Source organism: Lissotriton vulgaris, chromosome 3_1, assembly GCF_964263255.1.
Source record: "Lissotriton vulgaris chromosome 3_1, aLisVul1.2, whole genome shotgun sequence".
Lineage (NCBI taxonomy): Eukaryota > Metazoa > Chordata > Amphibia > Caudata > Salamandridae > Lissotriton > Lissotriton vulgaris.
The window spans coordinates 371,245,088-371,265,582 of NC_141689.1; positions in this window are offsets into that span (position 1 = coordinate 371,245,088).

The following is a 20,495-nucleotide window of genomic DNA, read 5'->3' on the forward strand; positions in this document are numbered from 1 at the left end:
TGGAGGCCAAGATGGTAGGTGAAGGGTTGCCCAGTAGCATAATTTCCGTCTTTTCCCCGTTTAGTCTGAGGCAGGAAGATTCCATCCATCTGGCCACTGCCTCTAAACAGGGGCGCAGAGTGCTAGACGACCCCTCAGCGTGGTTCAGTGAGACTACCAGCTGAGTGTCGTCTGCATACGTGACAATTCGAACGCCAAATGGATGGACTATCTCCGCTAAAGGCCTCATGTAGACGTTAAAAAGTGTGGGGCTCAGAGCAGAGCCATGGGGGACCCCACAACTGAGTGGCTGCTTGATGGATATAGCCTCTCCTTCAAACACCTGAAAGAAGCGCTCGTCCAGGAAGGAGGTGAGCTATGTCAGGGCCGCGCGCGACACTCCCATGCCATTGAGTCGATCTAGGAGGGTGAACTTTTCCAGCATACAGGGGGATGGTGTGCTGGGGTTCATTATTGTAGCGGCATCGGATTCAATTCTATCAGAAGCAAAAGATGAATAGATGGTTTGAATCTTCTGAAAGAAAAAATATGCTAAATTATTGCAGCGGGCAAGTGCCCCATCTAATGGCTTTCGCTCTGAGGGGTGGGGGGGGGGATCAGTGATTTGGCTATCAGAAAAATTTCCTTGGGAGCATTTGCGGCCAAGTTAATTTTAGTTTCATAGAACTGGGCTTGAGCCGACTTAATTTCGGTTTTATAAAGCTTAATTGCGACTTTGTAGTCTGCCTTCTTGTGCTGTGAGCGATCTTGTCTCCAGATCCTTTCTAATTTACGGCATGATTGTTTCATGTCCCTTAATCCATAAGTGTACCAGGGGGCTACTTTTTGTCTTTTTATGGAGTGCAAGGGTTCCTTCGGGAGGACTAAGCCGAGGGAATTATGGATCCAGTTATCAAAATTAGTACTGGCTGTGTCGGGGCAGGAGGCTTTCAGAGGTGTAAATTTGGTAAGTGGAAAGTTTGGACCACTTTCTACCCCAATGTTTTGTAGATTCTTGCACGGGAGGGGGATTCCCTGTTATCCAAGTAGGGAGGATCAAATAATGGTCAGTCCAGGGCAGTGGCACAGGCGGTTCAGTGTTTAAATTGTCAAGGTTGCTATAGACATGATCTAAAAGATATCCTTTGTTATGTGTTGGAAGAAATCCCTTTTGAGCCAGAACGATCGCTTGAAAGCTCAGCCGAAGACTATTGGCTGCGGAATCAAGACGGTCCTCTAAAAGCAGATTTCAGATTGCCCAACACCGTGAAATTCGCCGAGGTGAGCAGTAGGTTGGCGACTAGGTCAGCCATGTTCGAGATAAACTGACCTAGCGTTCCAGGTGGTCGATAGACCAAAAGGCCTGTAAAAATGTTGGTAGAAGATAGTTCTAATGTTAAAAGCATTTCAGTTAGATGGTCCTTCCAATTCATTCGACTGTTGACCCTTACCCCCAGATAGTCGAATGAATCTACCAACTCCAATGGGGTAGGGTTGAGGGAGATGTTGTTCTTAAATCTCTTGGCAGGGGAGAAGGCCATAAACTTTGTCTTAGAAGTATTAATAATAAGACCTCTATCCTCATAGAAGGAGCAAAAACGATCTAGCAACCTTTGGAGACCTGAAAGTGTTTTCGATATCAGTAGGGTGTCATCCGCAAAGAGCAGGGTAGGGGGTTTATCCCCTGCCAGGGATGGAGCGTCGGCTGGGTCCTCCCTCAGATGGTCCATCACCCCATTCACATAGAGGGACAACAAGGTTGGCGCCATTACACATCCCTGGCGTACTCCTCTCTTCACGGCCACCCTCTCTGTGAGCTGTCCCTGGGAGCCCCATCTGGCCCTTGCATAATTCCCCTCATGTAATTTCATAATGAATTCGAGGAGAGCAGGGGGAAACCCATTTTTTGTAATACCTTCTATAACTTAGGGCATGGTACTAAATCGAAGGCTGTTTTTAAATCTATAAACGCCAGGTACAGGCTACCCTTCCCGATGGTCACGATCTTCAAGTAAATAGAAAAAAACCGGAAGACCTGATCCATCGTGCCCACCTTTTGTCTAAATCCTGCTTGAATATGGGAGAGGATATTCCCCTCATCCATTCAGAGTCCAACCTGCCCAATAATAACCCTGCCAACCACTTTCTGGACTACGTCTATCAGACTAATCGGTCTGTAGTTGGCAGGGTCATCTCCTGCCCCCTTCTTGTACACAGTTACCACCTCAGCTCCCTTCCAAGAGTCCGACATTGGGTGGCCCTTAGAGATTAAGTTCATAATTAGGGAAATAAGGGTTGCCCAGGTTGTAGGGTCATTAAAGAGAAGGTCCCCAGGGAGCCCATCTGGCCCAGCCACCTTTCCTGGTGTCAAGTGTTTGATGGCCGTTTTTACCTCCATAATGGAAAAAGGGTCTTCGGGGGCTATAACTACTCCACCGTCATTCTCATTGGCTAGTGGTGGAGGACATAACTCTACGCCTCCACAGTACAACTCATAAAATGTTTTGGTCGCTAGAGGGAGCAAGAGAGCTGTAACTGACAGCAAACGCCAGAAACACCAGAAACGCCGAGTGGCGAGCAAGCCTCGGAAAACAGGCTCCAGACCACAGCAATTTGCTTCGCCTTGTTCTACCTGCCTGCCTGCCTGCCTGCAGAGAGCGAGGGGGTCGTGGCGACGACCGCTGCTCATTGTTCGAGCAGCCTGCTGTGGTCCTTGCCGGGGCCGGGGATCTTCGCCGGCTCCTCTTTCACCGCCGCCCACCGGGGCCAGGTGGGCCAGGTGGGTCTTGTGGTCCGGAGCGAGTGGATTGGCTGCGTCCCGCTGTGTTCCGCTGTGCCCTGCTGTGTCCTGTTGTGCGGCTTGGGAGAGCCACTGCCGGCTGCCGGCGTCCCTGCAAAAAATCTGGTGCAGAGAGCAGTGGCAGCAGCTGTCAAGGCAGGTGCAGGTGCCGGGAGAAGTGGACAGGCACTGGGAAAGGCGAGCGTAGCAGAGAGCGAACGAGTGGCAGAGAGTTGCAGAGAGAGGGGAGGCTGTGGTGTGCCAGCAGCCAGCACCTAATCTACTCAACCTTAACAATCTATTAACAGCAAAACCACCCTCCACCCAAGACAACTGCCAGACTATCTCTAACAGCCCTAGAGCAGCGACAGCCTTCTGGAAGTGCGCAACTGAGTGCCCAACTGAGTGCCCTGCGTCCTGTGGTTTCTCCAGTGCCCCACAGTGCACCATAGCCCTCCAGTTGACAAGCAGGTGGTGTGAGCGCAGGAAGTAAAGGCATAGCGCTGTGACAACACTCCCTGAAGACCCTGAAAGTCCTTTGTATTACCACCATCACTAAAATCTACACTAGTGGCAAGTCCAAACTGCCTCATAGATAGCTACTGCTGAATAGGGAAAGAGGATCAAAACGTGAATCAGCAGTAAGGTCGTGATACACACTGCACCCCGCCTGGTACAGGGTGGGCAAGCCACGGGGGGTGACCTGCGTGCCCTCTCAAGGTCCTCAGTGTTAAACAAGGTGCGAGGCTGTAAGCACCCAAGCCAGTACCAGGAAATCTCAGAAAACACCAACTAATTAAAAATCTAACAAAGTAAACCACCTGGGAAACAAAAAGATGAGATCTGGGAAGCTGAGAACAACTCCACTTAGAACCACCAGGAAGAAAGTCAAGACCAAATCGCCCACTCACCTTCAACAAGCTGGCCCACTTCCCAGTCTAACATCCCCTACCTATCCAATTTTTGGAACACTGAAACATTCCGGGAAGTTTGCATTTATGAAGGACCCAATGTCGGTGATTTACTCTATGTCAGCAACCCCAAATGGTCTACAAAAACCTATGACGCCGAACACTTGTAAAGCAAAGTCAGAGAAAACAAACATGACGGTTCCTAAACCAGCCTCAAGCACAACGCCGAACGGAGTTGAATTGAAGCACAATTGCGTGGATCTAACTCATGACACAAATATACACATGATGCAATGTCAAGCCCAAGTCCACAGGAATAACACTAAATCCAACCCGCCAAAAGGACTTGACGATGAGAATTCATTAACAACAATGCCAGCATCAAAAAGACCCCTCGACACCTCTCTGGAAGGACACACAAGCAAAGTAATACCTAACAACAGTGGAACAAACTTACCCATGATTGAAAGTAAGTGTTCAGTAAGCACAAGGGATAGTCCTTGCGAGAGGAATAGCCCTCACAAAATCAATTGGAGTGACTCCCTGGACAAGGCTCATCCTAATAACCATTCAACTCCAAGACCGGTTCCACGCCCAAACAAAGATCTAAAATCTAGTGCAGCAAAAACAAAAGACCAAAATCTGGTAAGTAAACCACACATAATAATGAATAACAACGAAAACATTGCAAGGCACAGGAGCTGTTCTTCCATTAATGCAACCAGAAGTGACATGGACCAAACCAGTACAAGCGATAAACTACTCCTTGCGGCACTGGAGGACCAAGTAATAACGATTCATGACTCACAGTCAGAAGTCTCATTAAATACAGGTCGAATGAACAAAAGCATAGTAAAGACCCTTAGTAGATCAAAACCGGCATCAGATAACGAAATGCTTACATATGCAAGACCTTGTGACAAGGATGGTCCAAAGAAAGCATCCATATTAGAAATATCAAGCTTATCCTCATCAGACACTGCATCAAAAGTAAGCAACCCAAAACTTGAACAAAATCGAATCCAGGCAATGAAACAAGAAACATTGTTCTGCGAACAGGCACACCTGGATATCTGTACTAGCCAAAATAAAAACCACAGCAACCAACCAGAAGTTGATCAGGACGTAAAAAGCAATCTAGAAGCCATTTTGACTCTCCATAGCGCGCTGGGGTGCATATTGGAAACGTCCATAAAAACCCTCAATATGCAATCAGATAAACTTGACATACAAATACACTTAATGGGCTCAATAGCTGAACATATAGCTGGCATAAATAAAAAACTTGACACTATGGCTGGCACATTTAACAGCTTCATGGAGCAAGTTTGCCCAAGTATGCCAACCCAGACTTGCACCTGTTATCCAATACTAGACAAACTGCAGGACTTGCCGCACCTACTAAAGGATATCCTGAAGGAATGCAAGCAGGCAAGTCAATCTACTAACAATATTCAACTAAGTGGCGATTTGATCTCCTTTGACCATCAAGTGACCCAACCAAGCGACGCAAGCCAGTTTAGGAACGTAGAGGCAGCTCACAAAGCTGTTCCTCTACAACAGCCGACAGAAGGAAATGATAATCAAATCAACTCAGGCATAATAATAGACGAAGGAATGGGTACCACAAATGTAAAATCCAACATTCTTTTGATAGGTCAACCCACCACCACTAAAAACCCCACAATCGATCAAACTACCAAAATCGACAATGGGACAAGACTCACCAAACGCCAGAAAAAAAGGGCCAGAAAAAACAGAAATCAACAACCTAGATGCGAACCTGAAAACAAACAGAGCATAGCAAACTTTCCCATTTTTGATCAAGCCAAATCAAAAATAAAAAACTGGAGTGTCACCAAAAATGATTCACCACAGTTGACGATAATGAAAGACAAAAAATATAACGATCAGAAGAATGAACTTGACTGCAGGACAGAAACTCTTAGCAAACAAGCACAGAAAAATCTGTCTAGCAGACCCCTACATGCAGCAGTAGTCACCTCCCCAAAAGTCTTGGATACTGGGAACCTTCCAATTACTGACCAATGTAATTCTATTGGATCAAGTTCCTCCTTTGAACAAGGAGTCAGCCTTGAAGATCAATCAAGCATGCCATTAATGACTTGTCAATTCAAACTAGATAAACCTGATCTTGCCTCAACACAAAGTCCTAGTCTGCAGAGTACAAATAAGCGGCACCTAATATTAGAGAAAGAGCAAAACAATGGAAAATCTGGTAATTACAGGCTTTACAGTCAGGTTACCAAAAAATCAATCAATAACGGCATGGCATCCACAATTTTAACCACCACCACCAGTGCGGACATAGAAACTGACAGGCAACTGGTAACAAACGTTAATAGGAAAAATTTGGAACTCATCAAAGTTACCTTCCCCACTGACATAAAGGCAGCTAATGCTGAAACAACAAACAAAGTAAGGGGAAGAGACCACCCTGAGAATCCGGTTGACGCAAATGAGTGCTTAGCAGCAATGAGGCAAACAACAAGTGTGGAACAAGAAGCAAAAACATTAACCATACCACAAATACGACTCCAGAATGGTGCACTTAATTTACTCAAAAACCAGCACACCGTTAACATAATAGACACTGGAAGTCGCATGCAAACGAAACAACGTCAAACCGTTAAAACGTGTGACAATTTGCAAATGATAAAGGAGGAAACCACTAACATAGGGAAACTTCTCTTTATCCCCGAATATGAACTACAAGGCTCACAAGATTACCTAAACCGAGGGAACATACTTCGTTTAACATCAGCAATCCCAAGCCTTGGTCACCTCACCTCAGCAGATCTTCTCTCGGTTGAGTTTATAACAATGAATGACGAGGCAAAAAAAGAATGCACGGTTACAACATGGAGGGACGCAAGTATAGTGACCCACATTCTGTCAGAGATGGCTAAATTTAAGAAATGGGGAATCGTTCTGAAGGAAGTGGCCAAGGCAGCGTATCCGTCCCCGCTCCTAAAAAGGAGCCACGAGATCGTAAATCAAGTACAGACAAACCGACCAACGCGCTCAGTCCTTCATGGTGCTAGGGGACCCGAAGTAACTGAGTTTGAGCACCTATGGCCGCAATCGACAACCCCAATTGAGTCTCCCGCAAGTCAACTAACACTGAAAGACAAGTCATAAAGGTACTCTCCTGGAATATTGCAGGCGCAAAAGACATTGTAACCAAAAATGGCAAAGCTGCCACCTGGGCTCCATACGCAATAATAGCCCTACAAGAAACGTGGCTAATCGAGCCAATTGACATTCCAGGCCGGCTATGCTACCATGTAAGTGCGACCCGCTCTCAACGCTTCGGGCGAGCTAGTGGGGGCCTCTCCATCTATATTTCAACTGCCTTAAACATCAAAGCATCACAACTGGCTGCAACAACGGCGGACATGCAAATTCTAAAACTGGAAAGCACGATAAGGGCCATAACCAGAACTTTAATTTTAATAAACACTTATGTTAATCCAAAAAAAACTCCCAAAAAAGCACTCTTCCAACGTATAATAACAGTGGTCTCAAACCTGCGTTTGGAACACCCTAACTGGGAGATAATTCTCACTGGTGATTTTAACTCTAATCTGCTTCAAGAATCAGAAGATGAAACTAACATCAACACAGCTAATGAATTTTGGAATGTTGTGCCGCAGGTGATTCCTCAAGTCAGGAAGAGGGACAAGGAGGGCAAACAATTCATGTGGGATCTAGAAAATCTTGGCCTTAGGGTACTAAATGGAAGATCTAACCAAGACAACCCCCCCTCCATGACCTACACAGGTCACAACACAAGCTCCATTCTGGACTACACGTTAGTCACATTACCCCTGTTAAGTCAAGTACAAGACTTCCACATAATTTGTTCCTTGGACAGTGACCATTCAATGCAACATCTTGAGATTAGGACGGGCATAACCAAACACGCACCAGCGCCCATGCTACCAGGCAGCACCACTACTATTAATTTGAAGCGGCTTAAGTGGACGAGCAAATCCCTCCCCCAAATAGCCAATGATGCTAAGAACTTATTACAAGCGCTCCTTATAGAGAACGTTCTGAGCCCAGAAATTTGGAGTGACTATTTGAAACAACTCCCGAGGACCAGCACAAACAACAAAACCAAAACTCCTCTCAAATTTAACATCAGATTCGATAGCTCAGCACGATCATTAAGGAGGCACTTGAAAAAATTAACGCATCGAGTACATGGTCAAACCCAAAATTCCAGCGTTTGGAAAGCAGTACGTAAGGCCAGGAAACAATATAAGAAATTAATATGGACTGAAAAGCAAAACCTTGTAAATGAATTCTGGTCTAAATTACTGCATAATATAAAGAGAGCAGACTCGAGGGCGTTCTGGTTACAAGTTAACTCCGTAAACCGGACAGCTCAACCAATAAGTATGACCTGTATATCCGAACCGGAATGGACCCAACATATAATGGATACATTTTCAATAAATAATTGGATGACACCGGCAACTTTGCTTAGCAAAGTAACAGTTAAATCAGTGGGAGAACATATTGTCCAAGTCCATCAAGGGGACCGCCTAAAAGCTGTGGAAAACTTGGCACCACACACCAGGCAAGACGAAGAGCAAAGCATATTAAAAATAATCAAGAAAAGTAGGCAAGAAAGCGCCCCTGGTCCAAACGGCGTTCCGCAAGCCATTTACAAGGAGGACCCACAGTACTGGGCCAGTAAATTCGATTTGCTCTTCCGAACAGTAAAGAACACAGGTGGTATCCCTGAGAGCTGGAGGGGGGCGATCATAACTCCAATCTATAAAGGTGGAGACCGTAAAGATCCAAATAACTACCGTCTGATCGCCCTCATCGACGCTGAAGCAAAATACTACGCGTCAATGATACTAGCAGACCTGACCCAATGGTCAGATAAGAACAACAAAATACCACTGAATCAGTCTGGGTTCCGCAGTGGCATGGGAACAATGACGAATGCTATGGCCCTATGCCTGATCGCAGAGAAAAGCCTACAGAACCGCCAGGAGCTCTACACCTGTTTTGTGGACTTCAAGGCGGCATTTGACCGCGTCAACAGGCAATTGCTATGGGCAAAACTAAAAAAACTGGGCCTACCGGACTCTATTCTCTTGCCCATCATTAACCTGTACACTGACACCTGGATGCAGGTAAAAATTGACAACGGGCACTGCCTAACCCGGAAGATCAACACTGCCGATGGTCTAAAGCAAGGATGTGTTTTGGCCCCACATCTATTTAATCTATTTATGGGTGATCTGACAGAAAGCCTGGACAAGGTCAACGCACATCCTCCCCGGTTAAGTAGCCTCCGTGTAACGCACTTATCATACGCGGACGACGTGGTATTGCTGAGCCAAACAAAAATTGGCCTCCAACGCCTACTGCATGACATGTCCGACTACACAAAAAAGAACCTGTTGACCATAAACATCAGGAAAACAAAGGTAATGCTCATAACGCGACGACGCAAAACTTCACCAAACTTCCGAATAAACAATGATCAACTGGAAGTGGTAAACAGCTACAAGTACCTGGGGGTACATTTAGACAACCGCCTCAATTTCCAAGTGCATTTTAAGGACATGGAAAAAAAAGGGTCCACCTTACTGCACGCTTTCACTAGTTTGGCAGCAGAGCTAAAAGGTCCTCTTGTCTCCCCCTTGCTAACCGCAATGAAATCAAAGCTGTTACCCACAATAGCATATGGGAGTATATTACATCATGGAAAAAGTGCTACTCTCATAGACAAAATACAAACTAAAGTCTATAAACGGGTCTTTTCCCTACCGAACAGCTCCTCACCAGCGCAAGTAAGACTTGAATTTGGATTACAATCACAAGTACTACAGAAAAAATATGAGGCTATCAAATTCTGGTACAACGTTTGGAGGAACAAGGAGAACAAAATGAATGGGGCATTGTGGGAAGCAATCCACACAACCCCGAGCTCTGAGCACGCAAAGTACCTAAAACTCTCACTGGATACAACCGAGCTGGGACCACTGTGGGGAACAAAACTGCCAGTTTCTTCATTCAAACAAGCGGTCGTGAGGATCGCCAAGAAACACTCGCTTCTCAACGATAAAATAACCTTCAGCGCCCGGACCCACGCCTGGATGACCATCAAATCATACATAAAGCCCATACCAGCAGCTTATTTTGACATGGCCTTCTCGTTCTTTATCAAATGTAAATTTCTTCAATTAAGGCTGGGTAACCTCCCGACAAGATTTGATCAACCAAAATGGAAACCACAAGAATCAACGGAATGTGACCTTTGTGGCGCAGGTAAACAAGACATTATTCATATAGTTTGCATCTGTCCGGCTATGTATCAAGGTCGGCGGTATTGGTTAAAGGACAAGCTCAACGAGCAAGGAGTTCGTACCTGCCGGACTGCGATAATCCAAATCTTATGCACTGCGGATCCTCAACTGATTTGTAGATCAGTTAAATTCCTGGACAGTTTCGTGAAAAAACAAGACCTATTGTCACAGGTCCGACCTTCATCTTGACTTAAGAACCCTGTTTCCAAAGACAATTTGTGTCTTGAATAATTTCACTGAAACTCACGTCAGTCTTTTGGACACTTAGAATACATACTTTTTCTCTTTTTATATACTTAAATGTTCATTTTAAACATTGTGGAATTGTATATATTGTAATGGTTTTAATTAACCAACAATAAAGAACTACTTTACTTTACTTACTTACTTAAACTCATAAAAATTAGAGTACCACTGGCGTTCCGTGATGTGGTTCATAATAGGCCTGGCTCCCCCTCTCCTCGCTTTATTTATTAAGTCCCAGAATAGGGAAGAATTCTTAAACTGGGACGCAGATTTAAGATCCTGCCAGTGTTGTTCTTCCCCGTCACGCTTTGCTTGGACTAGGGACCTGGCATAATCCTTCCTAGCTGCTCTAACTAGTGAAGGATTCTTTACAAGCAAAGCTGAATTAAGGCCTTCCTTTTTATGGTACATTGAGTGGAGTACCAGGGGTTACTAGATTTTACCTGGGCATGATTCTGTCTGCCTCTGCTACCATGTATAGTAAAATATTGGCCTACTTTCTCAATTGCGATCTTATAGATGGACGAGAGGGAAGAGCCCCGCCGACTTTCGGGGTCTGCTGCCAGTTGCTCTAGGTCTATAGTCGTCTCTATTAAGTGCTCCCTGATCTTACTCAGATTCTCTTCATGGGATTTGACCTTATTCCATTTAAGTCTGTGATTGGCGTTAAAAGGGGTCAGCTCCTTCGTTTGCATTAGGGGACCTTTATTTCTAACTTCATTTATAGGACCCCATCTTAACTTCATGCATAGAGGGTTGTGATCACTATCCTGGGATGGGGTAACCACCATATCAATTAGATCACGCCAGAGCTTTATATCCAATGAAATATAATCTATTCTTGATGGGCCGTTTAGCCTATTAAATGTATTTGCCCCATTTGGATATGAGCTTGTCCTGCTATTAAGCGCTCTCAGGTTGTATTCCAGGGTAAGGGCATTAATCTGGATTGCCCTTGGCGACCATTTTTTAATTGGTTCTAACATCAGAGGTGGTATGCAATATTTGGAGTCTTCCTCCTCTGTCCCCAGTGGATCTTCCCTACTTAGGGGTTCGAAGGTGCAATTAAAGTCACCTCCTACAATGGTTTTAGAGAGAGGATGCTTATTGGCTATTTCTAACTCCAGAGAAGTTATTGTATCTGACATTTGGGCCCCCGGGGATCCCCTTGCGTAGACATTATATAGGACTATCTTGCTATCTTTCTCCTGTCCTTGGATTGAAAGATGCAAGATATCCTCAGAAACTGATTTTTGGACAGCTATTTTCCAGTTTAGCGCGATCTTGATCCAGATATGAAGGCCCCCGGCTGGTCTACCCTTCCCTGAGCTTATTGCAGGAGTATAAAAAGTAGAGTACCAAGGTTTAAATATGGGGAGCAAGCTCCATGTCTCTTGGAACATACAAACATCAAATTCCTCAATGAAGTTGTTCCAATCCGGTATATCAACCTTATTATGTAGCCCCGCGATGTTCCAAGAGAGTAGTTGAATCACCTTGCTGTTTGTTACCGGGGTGCCTAATTTATCTCCCGTGTTCATAGTCCTCCCACAATGGTCAGGGGCTGCACTGTCTGTACTACATCTTGGATAGTCCCTAGATTGGATGGAGTTAGCATCAAGTCCTATCACTTCCCCTCCTGGAGAACCTTGACCACCACCCTTTTGGAGTAAGGGGCTCTGGCACACCGGACGTCAATCGACCTGCTCCAACACGCTATACCTGTTACTCTGTTGGAAGTAGGAGAGTGGAGGATAATACGATCGAAATACCTCCCATGGTGGTATGTTATATCCAAATTTTGGTGGCTCAGTGCTTAAGCACTCCGCTTGGAGAACACTTTTTGATTTACCAAGTCGCTGGTGTTGAGTTGGGTAGAAAAATGATAAGTGCAGAGGAACGATTTGCGTGGGTACCCAAGATGGCGATCTGCTACAAATGTATTCTACTGCCTTAGGGCTGCTAAAATTAATCACTATGCAGTTTCCCGCAACGGTTTTGGGCCCTGTCCCTATCCAGTCCACCCTTCTTACACCCAATATTTCCCCAGAGACATTAGAAGGAATAGGCCTGTTTAGATTAAGCCATTGAATGCACTTATTTTTTAATTCAGTGTAATCCTCCCTTTTCCCCAGGCTCAATGGGGGAACCACAGCCAGGACCACAACATATGGTAGAGACTCATACGGAAGCTCTAAATTGGGCAGAGCTGGTTGGCACCGCTCCTTTGAGATATCTTTTTTAGGTCTTAATTGTTGGTTTAATGGAGCTGCGCTCTACTCGGTGTAGCGCTTGACCCCACGACTGTCGCCCCATCCCTCGACAAAGGTAGCCCAGAATCCTGGGTAGGTAATACACTACCTTGGGCCAGAGCCACTCATGCGTTTTTTTCACCTACTAAAGTTTTAGGGTCAGGGGTAGGTGTGGGTACAGTAGAGGCAGAGTTCCCTGAAGGCCTACGTGGCTGTGATCTCCCTCCCCCTCTACTATTAATCATAGAAATCAATCTATCAAGTCTAGATGTTCGTGGTTTGCAGTAGGAGCTAATAATCTGTTCAATGTGAGCTTCTAGGTCTGATATGAGATGTGTGGCCCAGACCGGGGTCCCCACATTATGCAAAGGGGGATCTGTGTGGGTAAGCTCAGCTTCCTCTACAGATTGATGTCTTCTGGCTACTTTCATATGGTTACACTTCTTACTCCTCACTCGAGGTTTATAATTTTCCTGGCTACAAATTTCGGGGGGGACTCGGGAGCTACTGGGGTTCCGCTTTTGTTTTGTACAATTTGCGCACAGGGTAAATCCGCAAACAAACACACAATGGAAGAACTAAAATCAAGGGGGTTATTGGTACCAGGTGAAGGGATCCCCGCCATCCTCGGGAGGGGAAATAGCAGGAGTTATAGACAATCGCCTCTCTGTATTCTCAATTGAGGAGGCCACCACTCCAATAGTCTTTTGTAACATTTTGTCAATGGCAGTAAGACTTGGGAGGGGTTGTACTGCGTCGGCCTGGAGCCTGGTCATAGGGCGAGAAGAGGTTGGCTTAGACAATTTACTCATATCGCACATATTTACAAATGGGGCATTTTCTCCTACCCTATACTAAACCTGATATCTAATCCCAGCTATAACAAAAAAAAAATGTGAGTGTGAGTGTTATATAGATTGTAAGTGGTATAAGTGAACACTCACAAACCTATGAGCTTGTTTTCATTGTTTGGGAAAAGCTGGGAAGAAGAACATTTGTAATTGTGGTGTAGGGAAAGAAGTTTCTTAATCAGAAAACATATTTTCTCTGTAAAAGATAGAAAATTACTTATGCTACTTCACATTTAAGCATGCAGAATTTTCCACCTAGTGGATAATTCACATGAATGCATTCATCACAGCAGTGTACTCATCTGTTGGAGATTTACCACAAATGTAGGCAGCATGCTACCCAACACTTGCTGAATCTCGCATAAAGTAGCTGTAAAAGAGAGTGTTCAAACAATGAAGAATCTTATTAGCATTCCTTTTTACGTCTGACTTGATAACACAGCTGTTGCCTGATCAACGGATAAAGAACTTTAAAAATAATTACTTAGGAGGTGCTTTCGCTCCGCCTACATATTGATTCCCCCTTCAGTATTTGATTGAGAAAATGATGTGTGCGTCTGCTGAAATTTAGTTCATGCACTGTACTTTATGCCATGGTGGAAAGTGTATGTTCGGTAGGCCTGATATGGTTATGGCGACAAGTTAACAATGCCGTATTTCATATGCCATAGACATGCTCTCTCAGTCATAAATATTTAAGACAAAGTCATATGGGCCTAACTATAATATTGTAAAGCCAATAGGATGTTAAGAGTGTATTGTTATTGCACTGGGGTTAAGCTTGTAGATAAGTATTTCTATAACCAGAAAGAATATCACAGTAAGCAAGTATTCTGGTGTTGATTACTCCCTCTGACAAACCCAGAATGTAGAATATTTGCACTGTGATAACCCTTCTTAGGCCCCATGTGGAGTTGTTGTGAATTGTCTTGCAGATATTATTAGACCATTTGTAATTTTATGACTTTATACCTGAAGACTGTCTTGTAGGAATGAGATCCAAGGGCCTGATAATGAATCTGACTGTCTTGCGAGCGCCAGACTCACGGTAGCGCAAGGAGTGGCGGTCCATCGTTTTGCTATTACGACTTTCTAAATCGTATTGGCTGTGGATCACTGGCTGCACCAGGGAACAGTTGTTCCCTGGCGGTGGCACAGGAGCGCCACAATGCATTATGCTGAGCAGGGACTGGTTCAGTCCCACTCAACATATTTTGAGTTCTTATATCACCAGCCTTTTCATGGCAGAGCCCTGCCATGAAAAGGCCGGTGGTGCAAGAACAAAAGGGGTCCCTACAGGGCCCTCATTTCCCCCCTGCCATGGGGATACATTCATGGGGGCACAACATATGCCCCCCCTGCATGTATTTCACCCAGTTCCAATACAGTATGGACATCACCACCCATGACGTGCTTGAAATTTATGACCGTTCCCATTGCGGTGCCTTGAAGGCACCTCCATGGGAAAGGCCAAAGGACCTCCTACCATATTACGAGTTGTACTTTTACAACTCGTACTACGGCCGACGGTCCATATGCGGGTTTGGCACTGAGGACCTAGTGTTGAGCTAGTGCTGCTGTGCCAAACTCTTAATCAGGCCCCAAGTTTTTGTCAGGAGTTAGCCAGCCGCGCCTACCTGTTGAATAAACTAGAGCTCCCATGAGCCTTTAGCTTTTGTCACGATATTTAAAAGAGGACGGGGCTGCAAGACTTTGTGCGTGATTCTGGATAGCTCATTTGTTCTGTTTTCATTTCCGCATCTTGATCCGAAGAAAGAATTTCTGTGTTTGTTCCTGTCGGAGCTTGTGGATGCGCCTGGATTCTCAGCGCTGGATTCCGGTACAGTTTTCCGTTAGCGCTCCTCTCTTGGTGGGCGTTTACTGTTTTGTTTTGGTTCCTGGTTTTCTCCCAACTTTTGCGGTTGCTGCAGAAGAAGGGCGAGACTGTGCATTCCTGGCAGAGCGAGGTGAGGGAGTGGTTTCGCAGTGAGCTACCGTGTGTAAACGCATTGGAGGTATTAGTGATCCTACAGCTGTCGGGCACATTTAAATACATTTGTGTTGTCATCGAGTAGCGAGAGCGGAGTGTTGTAGAAGTTCTACACACTACCGTTACAAAATTATCGGAGGAGGAGGAAATGGTAGGATGTCGTGTATAAGCGCCAAAGCGGAAAGTAGTGAGTGTGAATTCTACGCTTTACCGTATTTGGAGATTTGAGTTCTTGGATTTTGACATTCTGTACAAAGGTCAACGCGGAAGATAGTGGTAGGACCCTACATCTTACCGAGCTTAGACTACACACTTGGAATATTCAGTGGGTGAAGGAAACTTCTGAAACCTATGATTTTTACTTGTGATCTTTGAACTTTGAAAAAGGCACAGGATACTTCCTTTAGAGTTTGCTCTGCTCTCCTTCTGGTGGGGATTGTAAATTGTAAATTGTTGTGTCTTATAAAGCGCACTGCTACCCGGAGGCCTCGTAGCGCTATAGACCGCTGGGGAACCCGTCCTGGCTTTCCCTGTGAGATAGTCCCTCCTGGGGGTCTCCAAGGTGAAACCAGGCATCCCCGGCGTTTGTGTGGGGCCGTTGTGGAGATGAGGCAAGCTAATGCCCAGAGTTGCCGAGTGTGCTCCCTGGTCGGAGTAGGCACCGATGCGAGAATTATCAGTCCGCTGATCCTGGTCCAAGACCCTGCCGCGTCGGGAATCGAACCCTGGTCCCGGGCTGTTCTCTGCACTCGGGTCTGCCGCCTCTAACCAGTGAGCCACACCTCTCCACTGTCATGGGTCATTGGCAGGTTGGCTTTGAAGGAGAAGTCCTATTCCAAGTGTACTCTTATACAACCGTGGGTGCGTTCCTTGCAGAAAATCTTTATTGAATACATTACTATTGTTTAGTATGCTGGGATATTTATGTGTCTCTTATGTTATTTAGGGACAAGGGAACACTCTGAGTTCATACACAACCTCTGCAGAAGCAGAAGTGATTTGGAGAACCTGAGCCAGGTGAATGGAGGAGAAAACATTAGTGAGAATGAAATGAGAGTAGCACATACATGTGTGTGCTCTAAATCTGTGCTTTCTTGGTTCCCTTCCTTTCCTTTTCCCTCGCCCGATCACTCGAACACTCTGTGTATTTTGTATCTCAGTGTGTTGGTGAGGTCCGGAGGTGGAACATATTTGCTGCAATTGGACCCTGCGAAGTGCAACCTGACATTTTTATGAGGACATAGCAATTGTGTTAAAGCCTCCAGAGAGATAGTTTATTACAAATAATCGCAGAGATTACCATAGTAAGGGTCTTGGTGTTGTTTCACCACTTCCGATGAACCCTGGGTGTAGATTATTCACACTGTTTATTCCTTATTACACCCTCCTAGAAGGTAATTTATATTGCTTTTTCAACATATTTTGTACAAATTTGTATTTTTGTCATTTCAGGCCTGATGGCTGCATTGTGGGATAGTATACAGTCAATACAATAGGGGCAATTTAGTGTTAGTGTCAGCCAATGATAAATGGCTTAGAGCCTTAGGTGCCTCGGGTCCATTCTGATTAATAATAATAACCCACATTTGTAAAGCGCGAACAATCACCTGTAAGGGTCTCTAGGCGCTGGGGGCCGTCGGGAAGATTAAGCAAGCTATTCCCCAGAGTCACATGGTGCTGGGCTAACCTGCCGCCGGCGCCAGGGATCGAACCCTGATCCCCAGAATCCACCGTCAGTCACCCTGGCCGCCCTGGCCGCGGTGCCACACCATAAATATGAGAATTATGACAAAGGTTGTAGGCCTCACTTATTTATTGTGAAAAGTATATGTTAAAGCCAATAGACCTTTACTGATAGATTGTTTTTTTTGTTTACTGCTGTAAAGCCTGTATTCAGGTATTGTCTTACATGGAATCTCACAGATTACGATAACAAGCAAGGGGTTTAGTGTAGGTTACCCACTCTGACAAACTCTTGGGAAGAATATATGCAGCGTTGGATCCACTAATAGGGAATAGTTAGGCCATTTGCCATGTGTCTTATCTATCTGTTCTGAAATGTTATGGATGAGTGCCAGGATGACTGACAATGCATGTATAGTGACGTTTTAAGTTTTTAAACTCACCTGTGACTTCTGAGACAATTTCAGCTAAAATGTTTGCCAAAGGAGTATCTGATCAATGTGAAGCATCATTAATTTATTAAGAGTCAGGATGTATTAGCACAAAGTTATTGACTGTCTACAGTTCAAATATGTTTCCAGGGCGTCTTTAATGAAAAGGTTAAGGGCCCTCACCCTCCAAGGTGGCATGCTTCATGATCAGGTCCACTGTCCACTGGATGTCATTTTGAGTGTCGTTACTCTGATTACCATGGAAGACCAGAGGTAAGTCTCTCCCTGCTTGAATGCTAACCACACAATAATGCTGTTGGACCTCAAGAAATATATATATACTAATCTGAATTCTGCTATTTGCAGAACCAATGGAGCCAGGTGGTCCACCTTCTAAATAATATAGATGAGATCCTCTCTTTTTCCTTCTTTCACTCCTGTTTTATTATAAGTTATTGACTTGAAGACAGGACATGATATCCTTAGACTCAAGATTACTTTGTGTGCTGTTCAGTGTGTGATTGTGGCACACATGTTGTGCAGTCATCATGTTTTTCGGTTACTAACCACCCTACGTACTATATATATGTCACCCTTAAGGTCACTCAAAGAATTATGAATGCCTATGTTCCTTTAACAAATAAAATCTGCTTGTGTTTTTTTTTTCACTTTAGGTATCACACTATTATGTGAACCGGCATGCGTGAACGTAAGTAGACATCAGAAGAATAGGACTTTAGGGAGTAGGTAGAGAACTAGTTATATTCCATACAAAAAGTGGCCTCAGCCCCGATGCTTGTCTTGGACCCTCTTGTCCGTTTCATGGGCAGAAAAATGTTGACACAATTCATACCAAGGAACTGCTGTCCTGTTTTTTTGTTAATGAGACAAGGAAGCACCAATGAAACTTATTAGCCTCCCTGGATGCAGTTGTCGCTCGTTTTAGTCCCAGCTCATCTGGTCATGCAATAATATATATATTTATTATATATATTATGTTATATAAAATAATATATATATTTTATAATTAGGCTGACATTTCACTTGTAAAATTCACAGTGAAATTCAGTCGTAATCGTTACCTGGGCTAACTCTAACTTATGTTCCGCCATGCACTGCCTGTGACCTCACATATTATATCACTTATGTCATGGTCAGTGACATCACTCATGACATCACTGATAATATCTCATAAGACATCACTCATGACAACAACCAGTGAGAGTGCGTGTTTTCTAAAAGTTTATGAGTGTTAAACATTTATCCCAAGAATAGTGTACTTTCTATAATCCTAATGAGTGATACTATTTCTAACATATATTAAGAGTGACTGTGTGTATCTGTGTGTGAGTGGGTATCTGAGTGCTGGTCTGGCTGTGTGAGTGGCTGACTGAGTGGCTGTATGGGTGTATAAGTAGATATGTGAGTAGCTGGGTTGGTGAGTGAGTGGCTGTGTGAGTACCTATACTGGAGAGTGAGTGGGTGTGTTACGATATGTATGGGTCAGTGAGTGGCTGTGTGAGGGGCTGAATGGGTGGGTGAGTGAGTGTGTAAGTAAGTGACTGAATGGGTGAGTGAGAGGGTGTCTGAATGGCTGTATGAGTGAGTGACTGGGTATATAGGTGGCTGTATGAGTGAGTGAGTGGTTGTTTGAGTGGCTGTTTGGTTAAGGGAGTTGGTGGCTGCATTGTAAAGTAAGTGTCTGTGTGAATGGATTTATGGGTGAGTGAGTGGATGTGTGAGTACTTTTATTGGTGTGTGAATGGGTATGTCAGTCATTTTGTGAGTGTCTGAGTGCTTGTATGGGTGAGAGGCTGTGATGAGAGGCTGTATATGTGAGTGAGTGGATCTGTGAGTGGATATCTAGGTAAATATGTGTGTGTGTGAGTAACTGAGTGAGTGTGTGACTCTGTGAGTGGCTGTATGGGTAAATGACTGGTTGTATAAGTAACTTTATGGATGAGTGAGTGGTGGTGTGAGTGCCTGTATGAGTTAGTGAGTAGGTGTCCGAATGGCTCTATGGATGAGTGAGTGGCTGTGTGAGTACTTTTATGAGTCTGTGAATGGATATATGAGTGGTGTGTGAGTCGGTGTATGAGAGGTAGTATAGAGGTGTAACTGGGTGTGTGAATGCTTCAGTGGATGATGTCATCAGTAATGTCATTTGAGATGTCATCAGTGGTGTAATTGACCATGTCATGAGTGATGTAATATATGAGGTTATACGTGTAGTATCGGGTTTCCAAGGCCTACATGCTCCGAAGATAACCCACTTACATTCAAGAACTGTTGGCACGGAAACTGAAAAATTCAAAGAACAAGTTTATTAAGACCCCATGGGGTGGTGGTACATTCCTACAGCACCCTTCGGTAATGCAAGAAGTATCACACCGAACATCGGTGTGACCCGTTCTTTTATATCATTTACAGGTAATAAAAAGATAGGCGGTACAAAGTTACAGAGCGTTATGTACATATATGGTCATTTTTGGAACACAGCCAGCTCATTGGAGGGGTTGCAACTCCGCTGGTCAGTTTGGCGGCACATTCCTGAGGGGGTGACTGGTCAGTGGGGACTGCGCATGTACAGGCTTGACCAGTACTAAAAATAGCCTGTTGCTGGGCAAACTCGAGTGGTCAGTGGCACGGACAACGGACTAAAGGGCACGCTGGCCATGAGGCCGCTTATGATCTAAGATGGCCGCCGTAACACACAAAATGGCGTTTCCGAGTATAGCCAAGTTAAGCGGGAAACGTGTAGCACAGCTAAGCGCTAACTCGGCCATTGTCAAATTACGACAGATGACCCTTTTAGCGTTTAGCTGAAGCTACCTCATAGTGAACATAATCAGGGTGTTCATCTTCAATATCAATTAACATTATTTGAGTTACTTCTTTATGAAGCATCATTTTGTCATGAGCAAGAGCTCGTCTTGATGGTATGCAAGCTGATAAGCACATGGAACATAAAGCTGGGCCACATTGAATACATAAGCATACAAAGAACAATATCCCCA